A 13,116-nucleotide genomic window follows, 5' to 3' on the forward strand; every position below is an offset into this window, starting at 1 on the left:
TTCTTTACAACAGATCTTGGAGAGTAACACAGTGCATTATAATGCACTTCCCTAGGAGAAGTGAAAATTCAGAAAAGTAGATGTCAGCCAGTGCTCCAGAGCATAGCTTCAGGGTCCTGAGAAACTTACCTGTAAGATACTAGATGAAAGATGCAAGAATGACTTCCAAATACTGTTCCTCTTTCCAAATTAATTATGTAGGATAAAAAGAAAAATGCTTATCATCTGCTTAAAATTAAGATTCAGGAACATCTAATGTAGCATTCATGATTTATTAGATATTTAGACTCTACTACAGATGATACGTGCTTCATTGTGAATGGCATACAAAGCAATTACACATCACTTGCCACCAAGGAGTTTATAATCTAGTTGAGTGTTATTTTAAGATAAAATGTTAGGTGTTAACAAAAAGTTAGTAAAATTATAAATTTTACATGTTTAATGAATAGCATTATAATCCCATATTTATCATTCTTTGCCTGGAATTGATCCAGCACTGACTGTAATCAGCTCCTTGTATAACTTCCCCCACACTAAAGCACTGTGACTTAAAGAAAAATCCATGACTCTATTATTCAGCCTCCTAATGTTTCTTCTGCACAGGTTTTAGTTCTTCTAACCCCTCATTTCCACACGTTAATTTTATTGGATTTTACTAATGTACAAATCGGTTTTTCAGGGCTATGTAGAGGATTTAGAACAAGGACTAATTAAATAGACAAAAGGACCCTTATAACAGCTTTCATCTCTCCTGAATGAGAGGATTAATTTCAACAAATTACAATTGTCTTAAGAATAATCCACAAAGAACTGCTGTACCAGAGTCTTTAATGATGAAAATTTTTCCTTAGCAAATTCGTGCTACTTGATATTTAGATATGTTTTTAGCCATTAAAAAGATTCCCTATGATTCATTATACATCATCCAAGCACTATAAGTCAGAAGAAATGCTTATATGTGTTCTAGCCTATAGGTCAAGAATGGGCATCCATAAAGCAAAAATTTCTAACTATACATTTTACTCTTTCTTCCACTGAAACACTAATTTTGGTCAATGTCAATTCATCATTGTTGTGAGTATCCAGTTAATTCATCCCGCTTTCCCCCAACTGAAGTATCCCAGTTATGTCAGTCATTTGCTGAAATGGCATTCTTCCTTCAATGCCAAATTGAAGTTCTTCTTCGTTAAGCTTTTTCTCTATTTCCTCAGTTTTCCATTCATGACTTATTTTGGAATATTTATGTGTGTAACTCTAAACTAGCACTAAATATATTACAAACATTGTTGCTACTGTTTTGTCTTGCAAATACTTATTTTATAAAGTAGTGTATTTTTGGATTTTAAGAAAATTTCCTATGATCAGTAAAGCAAAGTAACTATTGAGAACCTATATATTATGGACATTAATCAACAACAACAACAAAACTTCATCACTAGAACTATTCAAAAAACCAAGAATAAGAAGGATAGCAAGAATGATTTAAGTTTTTAAAGTATAATTTACTTTCAAAGTTCTAACAAATTAAATACAAGTGAAGAACAAGATATGGGTAATTCTAAATATTTGAGAATATTTATGATGAAAAAGTAATGATTATATAGTCTATTATAAATTTGGGAAAAAGTAAAATATTAATGAAAAATTTCCATTGTCCATTAATAATGTAATACTTATTGAGCATTTATTTCACTTTGCATTGAATAAATCATTAATTTTATAGACTAGATTCACATTGTAAAGATCTTATTACAGAAACTGATAAATGAGTAAAAAATCACCTCCTTAAACCAAGTTTTTAAAAGGAGATAATTTGAATTAGATATAGTACTACCATTAAGGAGCTTTTAACTTCTTTCTTTAATTAGGGAGAGAAGAAAAAATTATATAAAAATTAATATTAAAAATAGTTAAAACATAAGAGGATCAGGTATTAATATAGAGCAAGGAAGATAAAAGAATATCATTAAGGTCAATCTATTTATTCAGTAAAAATGTATTAAAAGCACCAGTCACTGAGACAGACACTAGAGATATGGTGTTAAGCATAAAAGAAAAGAATCCTTCCCCTCATGGAGCCTATATTGCAGACACCCAAAACAAATAAAACAGGTAAAGAGAATAGGAAATGTGATAGGTTGGGCTACAGTTTTATAATGTGTGCAGGAACAGTCTTACAAATTAAGTGTCATAGGGATAATGACTTCAAGGAGGCACAGGAAGAAGTTGTGAATATATCTAGAGGAAGAACTGAGGGAATAGTACATGCAAAGGTCCTAAGAAGAGCCAGGGAGGGACCGGGCTGGTCTGTTTTAGGAAGAGTGAAATGGTCAGTGAGGCTTGAAATTGGAGAGTTAGGGGAGAGTAATATGAATAAAAAGAATATTATGCGAAAATACAAAAAAAAAAAACTTGGAAAAGCTTTTGATCTGAGCATCTGAAGCAATGACATTCCATTTATTGAGATGTGAATTACCCTGAGGGAACAGGTTTGATGAGAAGTTTAGGCAATGAGTGAAAAGAATGACAGGGTTTTGTTACAAGATGATGAAACAGGAGGCTTCTGAACTCACCTCCACCTAAGGATGCACCAAATCTACAGCTACACACAGAGCAATTTGCCACTAAAAGAAATCCAGAAACTAGCTGAGTGAGGCATCTACATTGGGTGAATGAGAAAATACCACATTGAACTGTGTAGGAAAGGCTGAAACCACATCCCCAGCACAGTAACAGACGGTGGGGAAGGAATGGCCAACTTCTCCCTGAGGAGTGAGGGCATTGGATTCAATATCTAGCCTTCCAACTTTTAAGATCTCCACTTAATAGACAGGCCCTTAAAAAACCTGCTCTGAAAGTTAATGGAGCTTGCATCCATGGGACCCACGAGACAACAGCCAACAAAGATATAGGGTTTTCTGTGTTTTTTTTTTTTTTTTTTTTTTAGATTTTTATTTATTTGACAGAGAGAGATCACAAGTAGAGAGGCAGGCGGCGGGGAGAGGGGGGGAAGCAGGCTTCCTGTCAAGCAGAGAGCCCAATATTGGGCTTAATCCCAGGACCCTGAGATCATTACCTGAGTGGAAGGCATTAAGCATGAGCCACCCAAGGCGCCCTCAAAGTTACAGTTCTTAATTTGCTCCAAAGGACTCACTGGGACTATTCACCACAGAGGTTCAGGCTCAGCATGGACAGAGGAGACAGAGATGCCCAGTCTTTTCTTGAAAAAGGCCTATTCACATACCTTAAAAACTACTTCCAAAGCTGCTTTAAAAACCTAACCCAATCTGTTAGGTTTCTGATTAAGTACACATCTGGGAGCTGACTGTGATTCTCCTGGGAGACCAGCGATGCTGGGGATGCCATCTCTGCGTTCTCCCTCTGGCCCTTTCCAGGTCACCAGTGTCTTCCTAGAAGGACCATGTGCACATATCACGTGCCCACCAATGTGTGTTTCAGCAAGCTCTCCAAGCTTCTCTTATATATGGTATAGTCTGGAATCACTGTGCTAAAAGATCATTCCAGAAAGAAGCAAACGTCACACAGAAGAACTAAAATGAAGAAAATGTTCAATATGTGGGCAAATTTTAGGAAACACAGCCTATTAAAATAATGATAAATTAATGTCTAATTTGTAGGGCTAAAAATAAAGAAGTAGATAAAATACTAGAAAAAGATAGCATATCTCTCATGAGATCAGTGAATGGGTTTAAAGCATATATCCTTTTGGGAGTGGTGTAGAGAAAATTACTAACTGTAAAATTCCATGTATGTTAAATTTTAAGGATAATCATTAAAGTAACTGAAATAGAATGCATATACTCCAAATTAATAAATGAGAAATGAAATGGTTAAAAACCAACTTGCTGGCAAGACAAAGTGAGAGAGAGAGAGTATATTCACAATACATATATTTGACAAATTCAGAACATTTAAAGTACTCCAGTAAATCAATCAGAAGAAAAGTCGGATGAAGGAAGAACAAAGGGAGAAAAAGATTTAAAAGACACTTCACCAAAGAAAAGATATCAAAATAGCTACATAAAGTAGGTAAAAGTACTTATTGAACTTCACTGATCACCAATAAAATGCCAATTAAAACTGCAATACCATTAATTTAAACACTAGAATGTCTAAAATGAAAGACATGAAAAATTGTTGGTAAGGAGATGCACAGCCAGAATTCTGTATGCTGTTTGTCAGAGTATACATTTATACACCAGTTGTGAGAAACTATTTGATGATTTGGGTTGAAGATATATCCCAAATGAAATGTAGACATAGATTTACCAAGAGATATATGCTAGTATTTATTATATGCTAACAATTAACAGCCCCAAACTGTTAACTACTCAAATGCCTATCAATCACAGAATGAATAAATAAACTGTGTCATAGTCACACATAGAGATAAATATAATAAAAAATAGATAAATAGAGCAACAAGAATAGAAAAGATACAGATGCATAGAAGAATAAGGATGACCCTTAAAATCATAATATAGAATAGAAAATCAGACAAAAAAGGTAAATGCTCTAAAAATCTAGTTATCTAAAGAACAAAACACCAATCTCATCTGTGCTGCTAGAAGTCTGAACAGTGGTTCCTTTTGGGTGGCTACAGATTGGAGAGGAACATAAGGAGACTTCTGGAGTAATGGTAATACTCTGTTAATCTGAATGTTGAATCTAAAGATATATTCAATCTATAAAAAATCTATAAAATCTATACAAATCTATAAAATAAAGATATATTCAATCTATAAAAATACTGAGGTATACACTTCTGTGTATTTTTGTTTGCATATTATACTTTGATGAAAAGATTTTAAAACTCTAAAAACATTCCCTTATCAATAAAAAAGAATTCAGGAAGGAAAATAAAAAAGAGAAATAATACATATAAAGGTATTCCAAATAGATCAAGCATTAACTATTTAGTTAGAATATAAAATTATAAACGTAGGCAATGTTTAATGAAAAAATGAAATCATTAGCTCATAATAGGATTGGAAGATAATATAAAATTACATGACAAGAAATCCTAACCAAAATAAAGTTGGTATGGCTACATCAGTGTTTCTAAATAATGGCACTATTGACATTTGGGACTGGATAATTCTTTGTTGTGAGGGATTGCCCTTACAGGTTGTTTACCAACATCCCAGGCCTCTATGCACTAGATGCCAGTAGCACCACCACTTCCACTGTGATAACCAAAAATGTCTACAGAAATTATAAAATGACCCCTGGATTAAAAGTCACCCCTGGTTGAGAACCACTGGGCTACATTAATATAATACAGAATAGACTTTAAGTAAAAGCTATTAACAGACTTAGAGCTATGGTGGCATGTTAAATTATTTAATTCATATTTGTTCCTCAATAAATATTTATTATGTTCCTACAATATGCTAGACACCAGGGATACAATAGAAAATAAGCAAACAGAACTCTGGTTGTCACAGAACTCACAATCTAGTGAGGATCAACAAACAATAAACAAATAAATAATTCATTGATAACAGCTAGAAATAAAAGTAAAACATGGCTAGGGGATGGATTTTGATGTAGTGAATGTTATTTCCTATAAAATTACCAGAGAAGATTTCTGTAATAAGTTGACATCTCAAAACGTATGTCAAGAAGGTCATGGATAGTAAAGATTGTTCTGGAAGAAGGGAAAGCAAGTACTCGCACAGAATCCAAAAAACAATAGAAAGAACATTATCGCTCAAGTAGAGTAATAAAGAGGAATTGTTAAAAAAAGATAAAAGTTTGTCATCTAGTTTGTCAAAGAGTTTTGGATTAATTGGATATAAGGATTCTAAACACATATGTAGCTAAAAGCAAAGGGTGAAAATACAGAGAACTATTATTATCAGATTTCCAAACAAACTTATGAAGATGCATAACCACCTTTGGAGACCTCTCTCACCAACTAAAAGATCAATTTGACAGGACATCAGCAAAGAAAAAGAAAAGTTGAACAACATAAACAAATCACTAACTTCATCCAATAAACATATCCCTAAATTTGAAAATAAACCCTTATCCTTGATCATCCTGTACTTTTAATCTCGGTGAACAGCATTATCTAACTCACATTATCACAAAATTGAGAAACCTAATTAGCATATCTCCTCCTTTATCCTCCACCCCACATATCCTATATTCATGCAATGATGGTCTCATGTCTGTCTCCAGAACTGCACTAAGAGGCTTTCCATCCTGCTGCACAAGTCCATGAATCTCCCACTATAACTTGCCTACAACATAGTTTCTGGAGAGCACAAGCTCCTCTCTTTCAATGCTTCGTTCATGCTACCAAGATAGCTTTTGAAACACAACTATGATCATGCAACTTCCATACTTAAATCCTTCAAACAAACCACAGAATAAAGCCCAAGCTTACAGCAAACTCTCTTACTTACTAATTCTGGCCAAATGCCCTTCTTTATCTGGATTTTAGATTAATCAGAAAATACTTCCTTGCCACACCTTATTTTAAATCAGTTTTCTTTTCTTTTCTTTTTTTTTAAGGTTTTATTTATTTATTTGACAGACAGAGATCAAAAGTAGGCAGAGAGACAGGCAGAGAGGGGTGAAGCAGGCTCCCTGCGGAACAGAGAGACCGATGTAGGTCTGGATCCCAGGACCCTGGGGTCACGACCTGAGCCGAAGGCAGAGGCTTTAACCCACTGAGCCACCCAGGCACCACTAAATCAGTTTTCTTATTCTTCATCCTAGCATTCTGAATTTCAACTCCTTTTTCTTTGGGGGAATTTTTAAATTATATGTTTATTTTTTAAATTAATTACATAATACCAATCTTTTAACCAGACTAAATATGCTACACCTTTAGACATGTATTCATTTTATGCCGTAAAACTAGCACAATGATTTAATAAATGATCCAGGGTACCCAATGTCATATCACCCTAGCCCAATGGGCTCATACTAATTTCTCCCAACCATTTACTAAACCATTATCATATTCTCTATTCATGATATTTCACAACTCTGGGGTTTTGCTCAGGAGCCTCATTCTCCTTTCCCTCAAATTCCCTTACTGCTTACATGGTTAGTCTGCCAAACACCTATACAGGTTTTTCAGAAACCAATTAAGAAATTATTAAAGAGATGACTTTCATCTCTTTAATCAAATCATTTTTGACTCTCCTCTCTCCATGGTACTGCCAATGGAATGGATGGGGACTATATTTTTTGTGATCACTGAGCTTGTATCATTCAGAGTTCATTCTTGGCAAACAAGCCGCAGCAGTTTAGCAAAAATAATTTAATACAAAGCTTTGTTAACTAGGTATTGAAGAAATGAAAAGACAAAACAGGTACATGAAGATATTTCCTTAGGTATGCAACAAAAGAAAGCAACTACATACCTAAGGCTGGAGGAACAAGGGGCTGGAAGTTTTAAAATCCTGGCAAATTCAGAGGAGGGGTCCTTAAGCCTGAAATTCTGATGTCTAAGGAGAAAATGCCTCTGCATTGGGTTCTATGGTTCTGGTTTCCTAAGTGTTGTGGACACTGGTAAAAAAGAGCAAAGTGCCATGGTTAGGATAAAGCAGATCTCTGCTAAGGTGATGCTGACAGATGCAAGAAATAAATAACAACAAAATGGTGCACAGTCCTTTCTCTTTCAGCCTTTTGGGACCTATCATCCCCCTATTGGCAGAGATTTAGCAGGAAGCTGTCTTGCTAAGGTAAATCAGTTTTACAGAGTCCAATTGTATAGATGTGTTTAAAGGAAACATGATAATTTGGTAGCTGGCACATCATTATATCTGCTTTATTGTAGTTCTTAAAAAATTTTTTAGAGATAGTGTGTGCATGTGTGCTGGTGGGAAGGAGGAAAGGGAGAGGGAGGGAGAACCTTAAATAGGCTCCACACCCAACCTGAAGCTGGGCTGAAGCTTCAGGTGATAGGGTGATCTATATCTCAGGACCCTGAGCTGAGATCATGACCTAAACCAAAATCAAGACTGGGGCATTAAACCAACTGAGGCACCTAGGTGCCCCTGTCATGTTGTTTATGGCTGTTTTCATGCTCTATAAGCAGAGGTGTGATTGTGACAGAGACCCAATTGCTCATAAAGTCTAAAATATTTATTATTTTTCCCTTTAGAGAAGAAAAATTGCCATTCTCTAGAACAGATAATTAAAATTTAGCATTAACACTTCAGAAGATATCATATAGGTGAAATTTTTATTATGTATATATGGAAATTTATGCTACTAAAATTAACCAGGGGAAATGTATTAATTTAATTTAGAAATTTAAATAAATTTGTGTAAATGACTTCCCTGGAACATTCAATTTTCAATGATCAAATTTCAAACATTTTCAAGCAGTTTTTCAAGGACACTTAGTGGAAGTAAAACTGATACAATTTTTTTTGTTTGTTCATTTGTTTCTCAATTCCCTATATTATTTGGAACAAGTGTGCCTTCTTAAGCTCACCAGATAAAAAACATATATTTCCTCCAGAGGCGGTACAACTTAGTTATTTGGCAGATCATTTTTCACTAGAGACCTAACATATAAAACTGTACCTTTATTCCCCCTTATGTACCTTTTCCTTTTGTAAAGGCAGTATCTTTTTTTGTTTATTAGCACATTGATAATTAATTCATCAAACCGTACTGCAGTAAACTTTAAAAAGAATCCCATCCATATATTAGCCAAATTTTTGTATGACCCCACTAATCTAAATTTTTTTTAATAGCCATTATGTGGTACTAGGCCAGGTAAAAGAATTTAAATAGGTTACTAAGTTTTAGTAAAAAAAAGAAAAAAACCCTAAACAGAAAAAAATTCACACTCTATGCTGCCTCTTAATGTTAACTATTTTTATTTGTTCAGAGATAAAGTATCAATCCCTGAGAAATCTCTTTGAGTTATCATTGAAATTAGGAAATTATTTTGAAAAACTATGTTATTTAATTACTTTGACTTAAATTTTCTTCTCTTAAACTTTTTAGTAGTATCATTTCACAAAGCAACAACCTACTGAGTTTTTTCTTTTACTTATTTTTTTGCTTTTTTTAGAAAATAGTCACATTTTTCTCTGTCCATGAAATAAATATTTTCCCTTTCGCAAGTTGTATGAAGTAGAAGTACATATTATCTTTGCCCTTTCAAACAAGAAAAGGGCAAAATCCTGCAAAGTATTTTTTTTCTAATTGCATGCATTTTTCTTCATTTTTCTTTACAAGATAAGAATACAATAAGCTAAATTCTCCTAAAGCTGAATTCTTTTGTGACATGGACTAAATCAACTTGATTGGGCCCTCAGTTTTTATATAATTTACTATCACTCATTCAACAAATTAGTAAACATTTACTACCTATTAGGCATAGCTCTGGTTGTCTGGGATCTACATAGTTGAAAACAGGAGCTCTTTGTCTCCAAGGTGTTTGTAGCCAGGAGAACTGACAATGAAAGATTAATTCTAGCACAATGGTATAATGTTAGAAAAACACTAGTATAAATACTAGGTAACTACTTTAAGAGAGTCAGCGCGGATTTTACAGAGGAAATAACGTTTGTATAAATTGTTAGAGAAAGAAGACATTTGGTACTTTTGCAATGAACACAGAGGGGTAAGGTCATTCCAGGCTGTGGGAAGAGTAGGTGAAATATGTACTTTAAGTCCATTTGAGGAGTTAAACATTCATCTGTGTCTCTGGAACGTCAGATACAATACTGAAAAAAAAAAAAGGACTGTGAGAAATATGTCAAATATTACTGTATGGAACACACAAAACTGTGATTTTACTTTAAAGACAATAAGGAACTATATGCTAATTTTAAGAAAAACATAAACATTACTTAAAATGTTACTAATATAATATGAGCAATAATGGGGAGAAACATATATATAAAATAGATAATTAAGAGGTTGTGTCCACATATCTTACTCAAGAGATCTCATACAGGAGAAGAGGAAGAAGGAAGGAAAAGAATTATTGCCAGCTTGCAGGTGTTCTTCTGGCCTGTTCCTGACAGGAGAATAGCAATGCTGTTATCAAGGGTAGAAAGTCTAATATGATGAATTTGATAATTTCATGCAAAGTTTGAGATGAAGTGTCAGGTAAGGGTACTCACTAGCTATTGCTTATGAGCTCAAGCCATTAGGTGAAGACATTTTGTATATGCAGTTTACCAGGAATAGTGTATGAAGAATGAAGAGTATCTGAACACTGAATATATTTATAAGATGACAGGGGAAAAGGACTCCAAAAAAGAGGAGACAGTTTGGGAGTTTCTTACAAAACTAAATCACATGATTCAGCAATCAGCTCATATGTATTTATACAATTGATTTGAAAACTACATATACACAAAAACCTGCATATAAATGTCTATAGGATCCCTTTCCATAACTTGTTGCCATTTCACTATGATGTCCATATTCCTGGAATAGCTCTCAGTAATCAAAAGTCAAATCCACTCATATAGAGATGGTTTATTTTTATTAATATTTATGAGTATATTCTCATTAAAATTCTACTAGTCAGAAAATCCACACTGTTAAATTTTCACAAGATAAAACTTGCAACTTACGATTTGAAAATCAAGAGTTTGAATCATTCAGTTATTTTCCTGTAGGTGAAGTAATAATTTCCCAGAGTTGAAATAATATTACTAATTTTCCTCTTGTTTGCTCTTTTTTTTTCTTTTTCTAGAAATAAACCTTAGGAAATGTGGTAATGATCAGAATTTTCACAGACACTGGCACTCATCAAAAAGTTACAATTTCGGGGTGCCTGGGTGGTTCAGTGGATGAAAGCCTCTGCCTTTGGCTCAGGTCATGATCCCAGAGTCCTAGGATGGAGCCCCACATCTGGATCTCTGCTCAGCAGGGAGCCTGCTTCTCCCTCTCCCTCTCTACCTGCCTCTCTGCCCACTTGTGATCTCCACCTGTTAAATAAATAAATAAATAATCTTTTAAAAAGTTACATTTTCAATTGAGACTAAGTTAACATTTCAAGTGATTGAAAACTGGTCAAAAATTACATTGCTTACATCACTCATTCTTTAAAGTTTTTGTTCAAAACTTTCAGTTTAGGATATAGAGTCTTTTATAAGACAAGTAAACAAATTCTTGAATAGCATGTAGAAAAATCTAAGCTTCCTCTTTGTGTCTTTGTTGTTAAAATAAGGAAAATCTATCAAATTCTTCAAGAATTCTTCTTGAATATGCTACCTGACTTTATCCCGAGAAGAAACTGTGCACTGCCACATCTGTCACAGGGTGGTTTGATTCTGTCACCTTCAAACCCAGAGTTTACTTAATAAAGATACAATTCTGCATCTTACCCAACAGATCTAAGAGTCAAGTAAATAACATCAACAAAAATGTAACTCACCTTAGAGTTGTGTTGTGACAGTTCATAATATCATTAAAATGGAGTAATATTTAGTGATTCTGAGATAGAAAAGATTGTGCACATTTGAATGCATACTCCTTCCTCCTCTTCTACCTTTAATGAGTCATAAAACATAATACTCCCTGGGTTATATGAGCCAAAGAGTCCATCCCCCACACCACTCACGGATGGCTTATTCATTTCACAGTTTCCACAGGCAGTATGTCAGGCTTCACCAGCTCCTCAAAGATTGCCAAAAGAGAAAGCCCTTAGTGTTTTATGTCTATAAAACATATTTTATGAATAGGTTCAAACTGCTTTAATAATCTATCTTGAGGAGTTTGGGCCAATCCTTAAGTGATTATATCATGTCATGCTAGACATTACTGTAAGAATATGTATTATTTACATGGCAGAGCTCTATAGCCAGGAGTAAAGTCCAAGAGAGGCAAATAAATTTTAACTCTGTTATACTCTAAAATAGCTAGAATTCTCTACTATCTTCCTTTTATTTCTGCTTCAAAAACACCGCCTTTTTTTCATGAATGTAGTAACCTCTCTTAATTCACTTTCCTCCTGGCACAATTATTTTCTTTTATGAATAATAATGATTCTAATGGCTAACATTCTTTCATCTCTAAACCAAGTCCATATTTTTGCGGTTATTCCCATCCCTCAGTTAAAGCGAAAGTGAACTATTGCATTCATTTTTGCAAAATATTTACTTACAGTAAGGGCCTCTCATTAATAAGTTGAAAATGTTTTCAAATGTACCTTCTCCTAATTTCATATAGCATTTCTATCTGAAAGAGTCTGTCACCATTACATAATGACTGCTGGTATTGATGGCAAGGGTGCGGGTGCTCTTGCCGAAAGTGTGATAATGGTGATGCTCTAAGTGATTTACAGGGATTGCCATCGCCACAGGGTTTTGGTCATTATTCCTACTTTGCTTACTTCCCATCACCCTACCACTCTGATTCCTGATTTCTATTTTATAAACTTCACATTTTAAATTCAGTGTTTCTAATTTTCAATAACATTTACTAATTTTATTTAGCATGCTTTAAATTTTTTTAATCTAAGATATGGATCTAAAAAACTTCATTTGACTTTTTAGTGACAACTGAGATTTTTTTTCGGGAATCCCATTAATGAACTCCGTGTTTCATGTATCTACTATGTGGATTTTTGAGAGTTCAACTGTAACATGCAGACTGAAATCAGAAAGAAAAAATCATGAAATCACAAAAAATAAAAATTAAAACAAAATATAATAGACTCTATTAAAATATTTCTTTATTGAATAATGTTAATATATTCCTAAAGTATCCTTATTTTTTTCATTACTGAATATAAAGTTAAATGGACATTGGGGAGGGTATGTGCTTTGGTGAGTGCTGTGAAGTGTGTAAACCTGATGATTCACAGACCTGTACCCCTGGGGATAAAAATATATGTTTATAAAAAATAAAAAATTTAAATAAAATATATATATATAAAATGGAAAAAAAAATTTTTTTTAAAAATAAAATAAAATAAATAGCCCCATTTCCCCACTATTAAACATCTTTTCAAACTACTTTCCTACAGGTAATATTAGTAGAAAACCTAAGGTAAATGTCTATAATACTCAAATTAATGATGTTTTACTAACACTCTAGACTTGGATACAGTCTAGAGAAAAATCTGTTCAAGATTGTTCTTGATTATGAAAA

The sequence above is a fragment of the Mustela nivalis genome (genome assembly GCF_964662115.1).
Source record: "Mustela nivalis genome assembly, chromosome: 15".
Taxonomy (NCBI): Eukaryota; Metazoa; Chordata; class Mammalia; order Carnivora; family Mustelidae; genus Mustela; species Mustela nivalis.